This window comes from Aethalodelphis obliquidens, unplaced genomic scaffold (genome assembly GCF_003676395.1).
Source record: "Aethalodelphis obliquidens isolate GAN/ISIS:26980383/991018 unplaced genomic scaffold, ASM367639v1 scaffold53, whole genome shotgun sequence".
NCBI classification, from domain to species: Eukaryota; Metazoa; Chordata; class Mammalia; order Artiodactyla; family Delphinidae; genus Aethalodelphis; species Aethalodelphis obliquidens.
This window is the reverse complement of record NW_020837997.1, coordinates 924,853-935,587: the sequence shown is the minus strand read 5'-3', so window position 1 is coordinate 935,587 and position 10,735 is coordinate 924,853. Positions and strand designations below refer to the sequence as shown.

General features: G+C 47.5%; 1 protein-coding gene across 2 annotated transcripts in view; it reads left to right on the top strand.

The window, feature by feature from the left end:
• Positions 1-1,272: 1,272 nt before the first annotated feature.
• The window catches only part of BRD4 (bromodomain containing 4), an 83,248-nt gene continuing 73,785 nt past the window's right edge, over positions 1,273-10,735 (top strand). Inside the window, exon 1 of one of the 2 annotated variants that reach the window (XM_027084485.1) lies at positions 1,273-1,522. The gene's annotated coding sequence lies outside the window, so the exon portion shown is untranslated. Of the gene's footprint in view, positions 1,523-1,895; positions 1,980-10,735 lie in introns of those variants that run through there. The other variant, XM_027084486.1, reaches the window with a different exon arrangement.

Here is a 10,735-nt window from a genome sequence, read left to right as displayed (position 1 = left end):
ATAAATAAATAAATTAAATAAAGAGTAAAAGTAAGTCTTTAGTTTGCCCAGGACCTATCAATAGTTTATGATTGCCCTTAGTGAACAGCAAGCAAACCATGATAGAGACAAAACTATTTGACTGCTATCTTAGCGTATCAATATGTTCTGAAAGAAGGGACCATCAGGAATTTTTTTAATTACCTGGACTTTTTAGAATAACTGAGCTTGCTATTTTTAAAAGATGGGACTTAAAATGCTAAAAGAGTGACGATAAGGGCAAAAGGGGAAAGGAGGTTATGGTTTCCCATTTGAAAAACTTAACAGGATTATCATTTTAAACTGTAAGCAACCTAAGCCTAATCTCTTCGTTTTATGGAGCTGGCTTGTGGTTTGAATCTTAAGGATGAGAAGGAGGTCAGCTGGGGGACAACTGGAGGGAGAGTGCCCTAGGCACGAAGTCCAGCACCTTCCAGTCTTTAGATCCCAGTGGCTGGCCAGCCAACCAAGAAAGATACCTCCCCAGCCTTGCTAACAGCCTCCTCTCACCTCCTTTCCCTCACACCAGCGCCCCCATCGCAGCTCTCTCCCTTAATGTTCCAGCACCGCCCCACTCCAGCCTCCTTCAACACCCTTCAGCCTCCTCTCAGCACGGCCTCCCTCAGACAGTGTCTCTTCTCCGCCTCTGCCATCAGTCTTTGGAGTCTCTCCTCACTGTCCCCCTTCTCTTTGAGGGTCTATCATCAGTCCCTTCCTAAATTTGTGGACGTCTCCCTCTGCCTTCAGATCTTTTCCCTCAGGCCCAATTTTCAGTCTCCCTCGGTCCCGTCCCTCAGTCTGTAGGTCGACCCCCTCACTCAGTCTGAGGTGTCTCCTCTCTTGGTCTGCGGGGTCCCCTCTCTCGGTTTGAGTGCCTCCCCACTCGGTCTGCGCGGTCCCCACCCTCGTTCTGCGGGGTCCCTTCCCTCGGTCTGGGGGGACCCCTCTCGGTCTGAGCGTCTCCCCTCTCGGTCTGCGGGGTCCCCTCCCTCTGAGGTGTCTCCTTCCTCGGTCTGCGGTGTCCCTTCTGTCCAACGACGTGGTCCCCTCCCTCGGGTCTGCAAGATCTCTCCTCAGTCCCCACCCTTGGTCTGAGGGCGGGGGTTCTCATCTTCCCGCTGGCCTTGAGCACCGGCTTTCTCCACTCACCTCCCGGCCGCCAGCTCTCTTGAGCTCGCTCTCGCCGGGCACGGTCTCGGGCGCGCACGCCGGGCGGCGACAGCGGGTGACCGCGCGCGCAGCGTGCGCGGTGACGTCAGTGCGCTGGCGGCGGCGGCGGCGGCGGCGGTGGTAGGGCTGTTTGTTCTGCTCTCCCGCAACCGAAGAGCCGAAGCGGTGGCTGCGGCAGCGGCGGCTGCCGGCAGTGCCCGCGGGCAAGCGGGGCCTGTGAGCGCGGCGGAACGGCGGGCGGGCCCCGGCGCCGCGCAGGCAGCCCGAAGAGGAGGGGGCGGCGGCGGCTGGCGGCCGGCGGCCGGCGGGGGCGGCGTGCGGCCTAGCGTCTCAGGTGAGGACCGGTGCCCTTCGGGGCGGCGGACGGCGCGGGGCAGCCGGCGGAGCTCCGCGGCGCGGCCCGCGTAACCTGCATTGCGTAATGGGGCCGGTGCGCCAGCACCTACGCCATCGGCGCGGCGCGGGGGCGGGGAGGCCGGGGCGACGCGGGCTCGGGCCTGCGGGCCTCCCGCGTCCCCGCGCCGTTCGCGCCGGGCCCGGGCCGCCTGCGCCGTTGGCGGCAGGGCGGTTCGCGGGCTCCCCGCCGTTGGCGCCGCCGCCCCCCGGCTCCGGCAGGGCTGCAGGGCAGGGGCGCGGGCGGGGGGCGCGGGCGCAGCGGCGGGGCGGGGGGCCGGGGGCGGGCGGGGGGCGGGCCGAGGCGCCCGGCACTTCCTGTCGCCGCCATTTTGTCAAGTGAGGAGGAGGAGGAGGAGGAAGCGGCTGCCGCGGACTCCGCGGCGCGCCTGGCCCCGGTAAGTCCGGGCCCGGCGTAGTGGTCACAGGCGCCGCTGTCCCCGGCCGCAGTCCCCGGGGCGGTCTTGGCCCCGGCCCGGACGCTCACGTGGGGCGGGCCCAATGCGCTCCCTGGTGCTTTGGTCCTCTTGTCCAGGCTGGGGCAGCGCGCCCCCGCCCTCATTTCCTCATCTTCCGGGCTGTCCCCGGAGCTCTGCAGAGAACGGGGCTGGTCCCCCGGTGGAGGGAGAAGGCTGCCGCTGCACACCTGCCCGGAGACAGGCTCTTGGGGGCGGGAGCGGTGCACTGAGGGGCGAGCCTGGCCCCCTTTACCCACCCACTCCCGGCTTGGCAGCCCCTCACTGGGCGCTTTGTTTTGCTCGGTCGGTGCTTGCTGGCGTCCTTGCCAGGGTCTCGTCTATTTGCAGTCTTGTGCGTGGTGGTGGTATGGGGTGGGGATGTGGGGGAGTTGTGATTCAGCGAAATAAAATGACCCCCCTCCCACCAAAACGGAAATAACACAACTTCACCCGACTGAGATACTCCTAAGGCCCAGCCTTGGATGAAGATGGGAAATCCCACTTCGGTGTAGTGGGCAGTCTAAATACTTCTGGTCAGGCCCGTGGATGAGTCATGTTCTTTTGCTGAGTGACTGACCTCTCTTTTAGTCAAGATCACGCATTGTTTTCTGAAGTGTTGTTTTTGTTTGTTTACTCAGTGTTTTGTGCAGCCTCGTGCGGTGTATGGTCTTGGCCCTTGGGTTACTTTCTGTGTGTGTGCTGGATGCAAGAAGTGACCTCTTGGAGAAGTGAATGAGAATTGAAGTGTCTTTGCTTACCTTCGAGAGGGCTCTACCTGTTCGTGTTTACAGAAACCGTCTCAGTGTACCTCTAAGCCAGTGGCTCTTTGGTGCTGTAATAATGTTTGGGAGATTTTTATGAATGGGACTGTCAGTTTCTTTAAATTGTTAGTTCTTGGAATTTAGTCCTTGGAGGTTGTAAAGAAAGCGATACCCAGTAGGATTTATGAATATGTTACCAGTTTCGAGAAGTTTTTGGATGGCACAGTCTATTTTATGACTTAGCCAGTAATATGATAAAACATTATTTTCGGTTTAATTTGGATAGGATTTATCTTTCCCCCAAGGCATTGTAGATAACTAACCCCTAATCCCCCAAATTTTCAGCCTGGGGAAAATAAACCTCTCCGATGATTTCCCTCGACCAAATCGAGAAAAGCCTGATCTAAAACAGTGCATTGCTCCCCTGTTATCTGCCCTACCCCATAACCTTAGTAGGAAACAAAGTATCTAAGGGCTCAAGCTGTGGAGTGAGTTAGTCTCTTAAGATGGTTTTAGTTGGTCTTAACCTGAGGAGATGAGCCCACATGTGTGAATCTTGCTAGAATTCAGCCCCAGCCAATTGCTGAAGATAAGGAATTTTGCCTACAGGTGAAAGTTAGAACATGAAAGTGGCTGCGTTTTAAGGATGGGTTGGCTGTTCTCAGGTGTCTATATGGTTACCTTCCCTTCCTGGGATAGAGATGAGAAAAAAAATTACCTAAGAATTGCAAGAGAATCATTGGCCACTTTGTAAAATTTCCACTAAATTATTGAATTGTTTAGAGGAATTTAGACTTTGTTTCCAAAAGTTACCTTTTTGAGCCAGTTGTTGTGATCTTTGTACTAAGTTGCACTTTTTCTTTTGGAGGTGGAGGGGATGCAGTATTTTCATGTTACACAATTCAGGTTATTGAATGACTTGAGATTTATGAATTCTGGAAGGAGATTGGAGGGATATCTTTTTTTAAACTTATAGTAAAAACCATTTCGTATCAATGATTTGAAGACCCTGGGCTGTTAAATCTGCTCTGACAACCCGCTGTCGTCATCTGTAACGATTGTGTGGATGTGAAATGTTTCAAATTCTGATTTTGAATAAAATCGTAAAGTTGACACGTTTGTCTTTATGCTCCTGGCAGATCTATAAAAAGGAGAGAAAAGCTTGTTATTGAGAACAGTTTCAGTGTTTCTATTAATGTTTAATAAATCTTTGTGATTTTTAGTGTTTTGAAAAGACTGAACATTTGCAAGGTGAGAATTGTGGGGATTCTTTGCTGGTGCTGGCATTTTATTTAATTCATAAGACATGAGTTTGTAAAAAATAAGATTTCCTTAAATTATTATTATTTTTATTTTTACTAGACTGTAAGTTCTGTGAGGGCAGGGTTTTGTTTGCTTGGCTTTGTCTATTTTTATTCTCTAGTGTATCCTCAGCACCTTAGAAGAGCAGCTAAAATATTCCTTGAGTGAATAAACTGGAGAGATAATTTAGGAAGAATTTGACATGCCCATAATACCAAGTGCAAGTAAGTCCTTTTAAATCAGTAAAATATTAACAGTGGGCATAATTGGTCAGTACTGACTTACAAGAGACGTGAATTTTTGTTTTTATTTTATTTATTTATTTATTTATTTTTGGCTGCACTGGTTGCTGTGCGTGGGCATTTTCTAGTTGCGGTGAGCGGGGGCTACTCTTCGTTGTGGTGCGCGGGCTTCTCATTGCGGTGGCTTCTCTTGCGGAGCACGGGCTCTAGGCATGCATGCTCAGTAGTTGTGGCTCGTGGGCTCTAGAGCACAGGCTCAGTAGTTGTGGTGCACGGGCTTAGTTGCTCCGTGGCATGTGGGATCTTCCCGGACCAGGGCTCGAACCCTTGTCGCCTGCATTGGCACGCGGATTCTTAACCACTGTGCCACCAAGGAAGCCCGGGAGACGTGAATTTTAACTAAGGTAACGTTAAGGTCCCTAATTGCAGTAAACTTACTAATAGTCCAAGCAGCATGGCATGCAGTTGCTTCTGTGCACTGTCTACTGTGCCTCTCCCACTTAGCAGTTTGAAATGTGGTGAGTGGGTTTGGGCTGTGGGTCAGTCCTGACCTGGGAAAAGTATTTTAAGAGGAAGTTGAAGTGGGTGATAAACAAGTATGCGTAGCATTTCTTAATGTGGATCTCATTTTGTCAGTAAAAAGGTTTTGTTTTTTTGTTGAAAAACATTGAGCCCTTTCTGATATTCTGATTTCATGTGATTGGCCAATCCATTGTAACAATTAGTTCCTGAGCTTCTACTATGTATAAGAGAAGACAAAAAGATATTTGCACAGTGATTTTCTGTGGTACATATATTCTTTCTTAACGTATTCATTCTCTCCAAATATTTATTGAATATAAATTATAGAGTATTATACTAACATTGTAAAATCTTATCTTTTTGTTTTTAGTGTTTTTATAACAGGCTTATTGAGATATAATTCACAAATGATAGTTCACCAATTTAAAGCGTACAAATCAGTGGTTTTTAGTATGTTCAGAGTGGTGCAGCCACCACCACAACCAGTTTTAGAACATTTTCATCCCTCCAAAAAGAAATCCCTATTCATTAGCAGTCACGTTCCATCCCCCCAATCCCTGGCAACCACTGATTTACACTCTGTCTCTATAAATTTGCCTATTCTGGATATTTCAGGGATCATATGATACATAACCTTTTGTGGCTGGCTCCTTTTACTTGGTATAATGTTTTTAAGGTTTGTGCTGTAGCATGAATCAGTACTTCATTTCTCTTATAACTAAGTAATATTCCATTGTGTGGATGGATATGTCACATTTTATTTATTCAGTTGATGGATATTTGCATTTCCACTTTTTTGGGTATTGTGAATGGTGCTGCTACGAACATTCATGTACACATTTTTGTGTGGACATTTGTATTAATTTCTCTTGGATGGATATCTAGGAGTGGAATTGCTAGGTCATGGTACTTAACTTTTTGAGAATGCACAATGACTTTTTAACTGCAGTGATTTTTCTAGTACTTTGATGGAGGGGTTAAAAAAAAAAGCTTAATGGAATGTGGTGTAGCCTTTTAAAAGAATGAGGAAATGGAAGTGCAAGGATGTCAGCATGTTGACATGTAGTACAGTCTGCACGGTTTGATCCCCATTTGGTTTTTTAAATTGTACATTGTTAGAGAACAGTTTGAAATGCTGGTGAGGCACAGAAAACAGTCTGGAAGATGCAACCCAAACTCATACCATTGTTATAAAAGTTAATTTTAAAAACACTTAGGTTTTTTTTTTCCAGTCCAAGCAGGCTACAACTGATTAAACTTGATTAAACTGCATCCACATGTCCCAGCATAAATCATGGGATGTATTCCATTCTAAAGAAATAGATGGAGAGTGAGTCCAGTGTCAAAGATAGGGCAGAGCAGCCATCTGTCCTGTTCTTGACCAAATCCTGAGGGGGAATAGCACTGGTTGATCCACATCATTTGCAAAAGAGGTTTTATGGGATTTTCTTTTTAAACAAAAGTAGTGCACGGTCATTTTTTAAAATTTGGAAAATACAGTGTTAAGGTGATGTTAAGTGTTAAAAATTGTTACCTAACCCCATTTTTGTGCCAGTTTTTTCCTACATGAGTAACAAAATTGGATTGTGCTGTTAATTTTTCAAAAAATATTACACTGTGAACATTTCCAAAATACTCTATTTTAAATGGTTGCCTAAAATTCTATTACGTGAATGTACCATAATTTAATTCTGCTATTTTTGGACATGATTTTCAAGTTTTCTCTTTTTTTCATATCTAGAAATGGAATCACCAGACCAAAGGGTGTGCGTTTTTGGAAAGTTGATACAAATTAGTTTTCTGGAAAAGTTCCATGAATTTCCCTTTCTCCAATCTAAGCTTGACAGTGTCTTGTTTATAAGGGTGAGGTTTTTAACAGTTTCCCCCCCCACACACAAATAGTAACTGTTTAAAAACAAAATGTGGTTTTGAGTGTGTTCTGAAGCCTTCTGAGAAGCAGAAGTGTCTCTGAGATCTTGCTCTTTGACCTTTCTACTCTCCTGCCCAGAGTTGGACTTTGTTTCCTGAAATCAAGTCGCAGAATTCCTGACTCTGTGATAGAAGTCCAGTGTTATTTGAATGCTCTGGGGAGGGCTTGAACAGCCTCTTGGCAGTCCAGTCCTGTCTCATTTTTGCTGCCCTGCTCCAAAGACTGATACAACCAGTGTGGCACAGTTAGACCCCAGTTTGAATCCTGGCCCTCCTGCCTGCTGTGTGACCTTCGCCTGTCACTCAGCCTTCCCCAGACTTCATTTCTCCATCTTTAAGTTGAGGATAAAATGAGGCAGTGCTCTCTCAAGGTTAGCTACTTATTTGCTGTCATTATCCAGGGTGGAGAATAGAAGTGGGAAGAGGTAGCCAGGTATTACAAAGTAGAGCAGCTGAGGGTAGGAAGGTGGACCAGCTGACATGCCTGGAAACCATGTCACCGGGTGATATCAAGATCAGCCAGGTGCCTTTCAGATCCCCCTGTGTGTTGGTCTTCCTTCAAGTGAGCTGTGAGTAGAGATCAATGGGGGAGGTGATATAAAGTAGGGGCTGGTTTTTCTAGGTGAGGATTTGTTTATCTGATAATGAGATTAAAAGTGGTGGTGGGCTTCCCTGGTGGCGCAGTGGTTGAGAGTCCGCCTGCCGATGCAGGGGACGCAGGTTCGTGACCCGGTCCGGGAAGGTCCCGCGTGCCGCGGAGTGGCTGGGCCCGTGAGCCATGGCCGCTGAGCCTGCGCATCTGGAGCCTGTGCTCTGCGGTGTGAGAGGCCACAACGGTGAGAGGCCCGCGTACCGCAAAAAAAAAAAAAAAGTGGTGGTAATGGGATTAATGGAAATTCAGCAAGCTTTGGGGGTGCCCACCCTGGGATGTTGTTGGCTGCAGAGTTTGGAGAAATGATCCATCAGGGGAAGGTGGTCCAGTATATCCTCAGGCCTAAGATGTAACTTAACTATTTTATTAAAATCTGGTTGTCTGAACAAAGGCAGCAGTCATTGGGAGTTGCTGATGGAGGAAGTTTTTGCGGAGCACAAGCGTAGCATCTCTCCATACCTTCCCTGCCTCTTTTGGCCCTAAATTAAATTGTGTTGACATCTGGATTTGTTGAAAGGATTCTGGTCTGCAGGAAGGTTTGTATCACAAGTCAGGGACTCCCTGGAAGGGAGGCAGGCAGTTGGATGATGGGCCAGGAAAGTGGAGTGTCTGGCTGGGAGGCTGAGTTCTTGCTGGTGGACTTTGGGCCTGTTGACCAGAAGAACCAGTCGATGCCAGTCACCATTACTAGGGGCCATCAGTATCCAGGTCCGTGTGGAATGCCTTTCGTTTGTGTTAAACTGTTAAATCTGAGCATTTAACTGCAAATGAAGAGTACCTAAATGAATATGCCATTTCTTCTTTTTGATCTGTGACATACTTACAAATAAAGGCTTTTTTAAGCTCACCCTAGGTGTAGGGTATTCTGTGATCTTTTCCTTGACAAGTGTTGGCCTGTTCTGCTCAATGTAGGGAGTTCCAGGACTCTGGGCTGTGGCTAGCAGAGTTGGTTGGGCTTGGGTGGAGCTGTGTACTGAGAACTGTGGAGTCCATGTCAGGGATCAGTCCAGGCCCACTCCCTTCTGGCCTTGACCTCGACCTCAGGCAAGTTACATAATCTCCCTAAACCTCAGTTTCCTCCTGTGTAAAATGGGATTTGTATGAATAAGCATTGACTGAGTAGACAGCAGGTGGGGGTGTCTGGCCTCTGTGTTGTATTCAGATTGGGGGAAGGTAGGGGAGTATCTGACCTGTATTATATTCGATTGGTGAGAGGGTGCTTCTTTTGCTCTGCATAAAGGGTTTCTAGAATAGCCGTCCAGGCCTCACTTTGCCTGTGGTCACTTCTCTTGTCTTGGTGTCCCCTTAAGGCTGAAACTGCTTATTTGTTCCTAGTTGCTGTTATGCCAAGAGACACTGGTACACTGTGGAAGCAGTGCCAGGGAAAGGTGTTGGGCTTGGTATTATGTAATTTCTAGAAGCAGGAATTAGTAATTGTGTCCTTGTGTGTGACTAACGTCCCCAGTTATCCTATCCCAGGCAATAACATACACGCTTGCCGGCGAATTGGCTTTTGAGATTGTTTTGTGTAAGTGAGATAAATTTGGGGATTTCACACTTGAAACATTTTCCGCTGTGTTTGAGGAAGCATACGTTTCAGGTGAGCAGATCGTTATTGTGAGGGTTGAAACAGGCAGACTGCATGGAGTGTGGAGCCTGCCAGTGCATGTTGTGTGTGTGCACATGCGTGTGTGTGCACACAAGAGGGAGAGAAGGAAGGAACTGGGCTGGACACATTGCATCTGCTGTGTACCTTCCTTGGACCAGTCTCATATCCTCTCAAGTCTCAGTTTCTCATGTGTAAAATGAGAGAATAGGTTTGGGCTCCAGAGAACTTTGACCACAATCTAGATTTTAAGAGAGAGTAATTATTATTTTATATCTGTGTTTTTCATACTCTGGGTAATGAACTGAATTTAGTAAGTTGCAGTCATTGTTTAAGGAGGGAGAAAAAGGAAATGTCAAAGGGTGTTACACATTCAAGGGTATTTCATAAAACCTTTGCTGTGATTTTATGTACTGTGTACATGACAAAATCTGTTTCTTATTGTGAATCTTGTCAGCCTAGTGTGAAATAACCTCATTTTAGATACCTCTCAATGGTAGCTGTGGGTACCCTGAAAACTTTTTTTAAAATTTTTTTGGTGGCCATTTTGCAATCTGTTCCTTCATCACTTGCGCAAGGGTGACTGTCCTGGATATGCTTTCTAGTAGCGAGTGAAGTGCATTGATCTTGTTTTTTGGCCGAGTTGGGTCTTCATTGCTGCATGTGGGCTTTCTCTAGTTGCGGCGAGCGGGGGCTACTCTTCGTTGGCGGTGTGTGGGCTTCTCATTGTGGTGGCTTCTCTCGTTGCAGAGCATGGGTTCTAGGGTGCGCGGGCTTCAGTAGTTGTGACTTGCGGGCTCTAGAGCTCAGGCTCAGTAGCTGTGGCCCACGGGCTTAGTTGCTCTGTGGCATCTTCCCGGACCAGGGATCGAACCCGTGTCCCCTGAATTGGCAGGCAGATTTTCAACCACTGCACCACCAGGGAAGTCCTGCATTGATCTTCACTTTCTTTTCTTTCTTGTACTCTGCTTGCTAGAAGCTGTTTGGAGGGTAGAGTGGGATGGGGAAGTTGAGGAAGCATGTAGTGGTGAAGGTTGTCAGTAGTTCGTAACAAGCAAAACAAGAAGTATGTGAAGAGTATTTTGTGTGTGTATGTGTAAGGCAAGTTACTTGTCTTTTACTCTCAGATAGTGTCTTCCCAAGTTTTTAGTGAAGATGTCAGTTTTAAAGGAAATGGCTGTATTGGTTAGGTCTCTCCGGTGAAAATACCAGGCATAAAACAGGTTGAAATGAAAGGGAATTTGTTGGTTGATGTGATAAGTCTGGAGTGGGCCTTGGGCACAGCTGAATTCAGGGGCTCAAATAGGGACATCAGAGCTGTTCTTTATCTCTGATATCCTGACCTCAAGGTCAAGAGTGATTCTTCCCCAGTAGTGCTCTCTAATGACGGAAGACTCTGGCTTGGGTCATTGCCCATCCCTGACCACGTGCAGAGTGGGAATGCCGAACCACCTCGCCTCAAACGTGACACATTTATCCCATCTCTGCCCTCCACTTGCTCACCTCAAGTGGTAGCCCCAGCAGCATCTTGCTCACCATTATGAGTCATTCTAGATGGGATAATTTTTGTCAAACTGTCTATAGTTTACGCTAGAAGTCGAGTGTATCCCCTAACTTGAAGCAAGTTTTGGATGGCTGAAAGGGAAGCTAATTTACCATACTTGGTCATAAACCAGAATTAG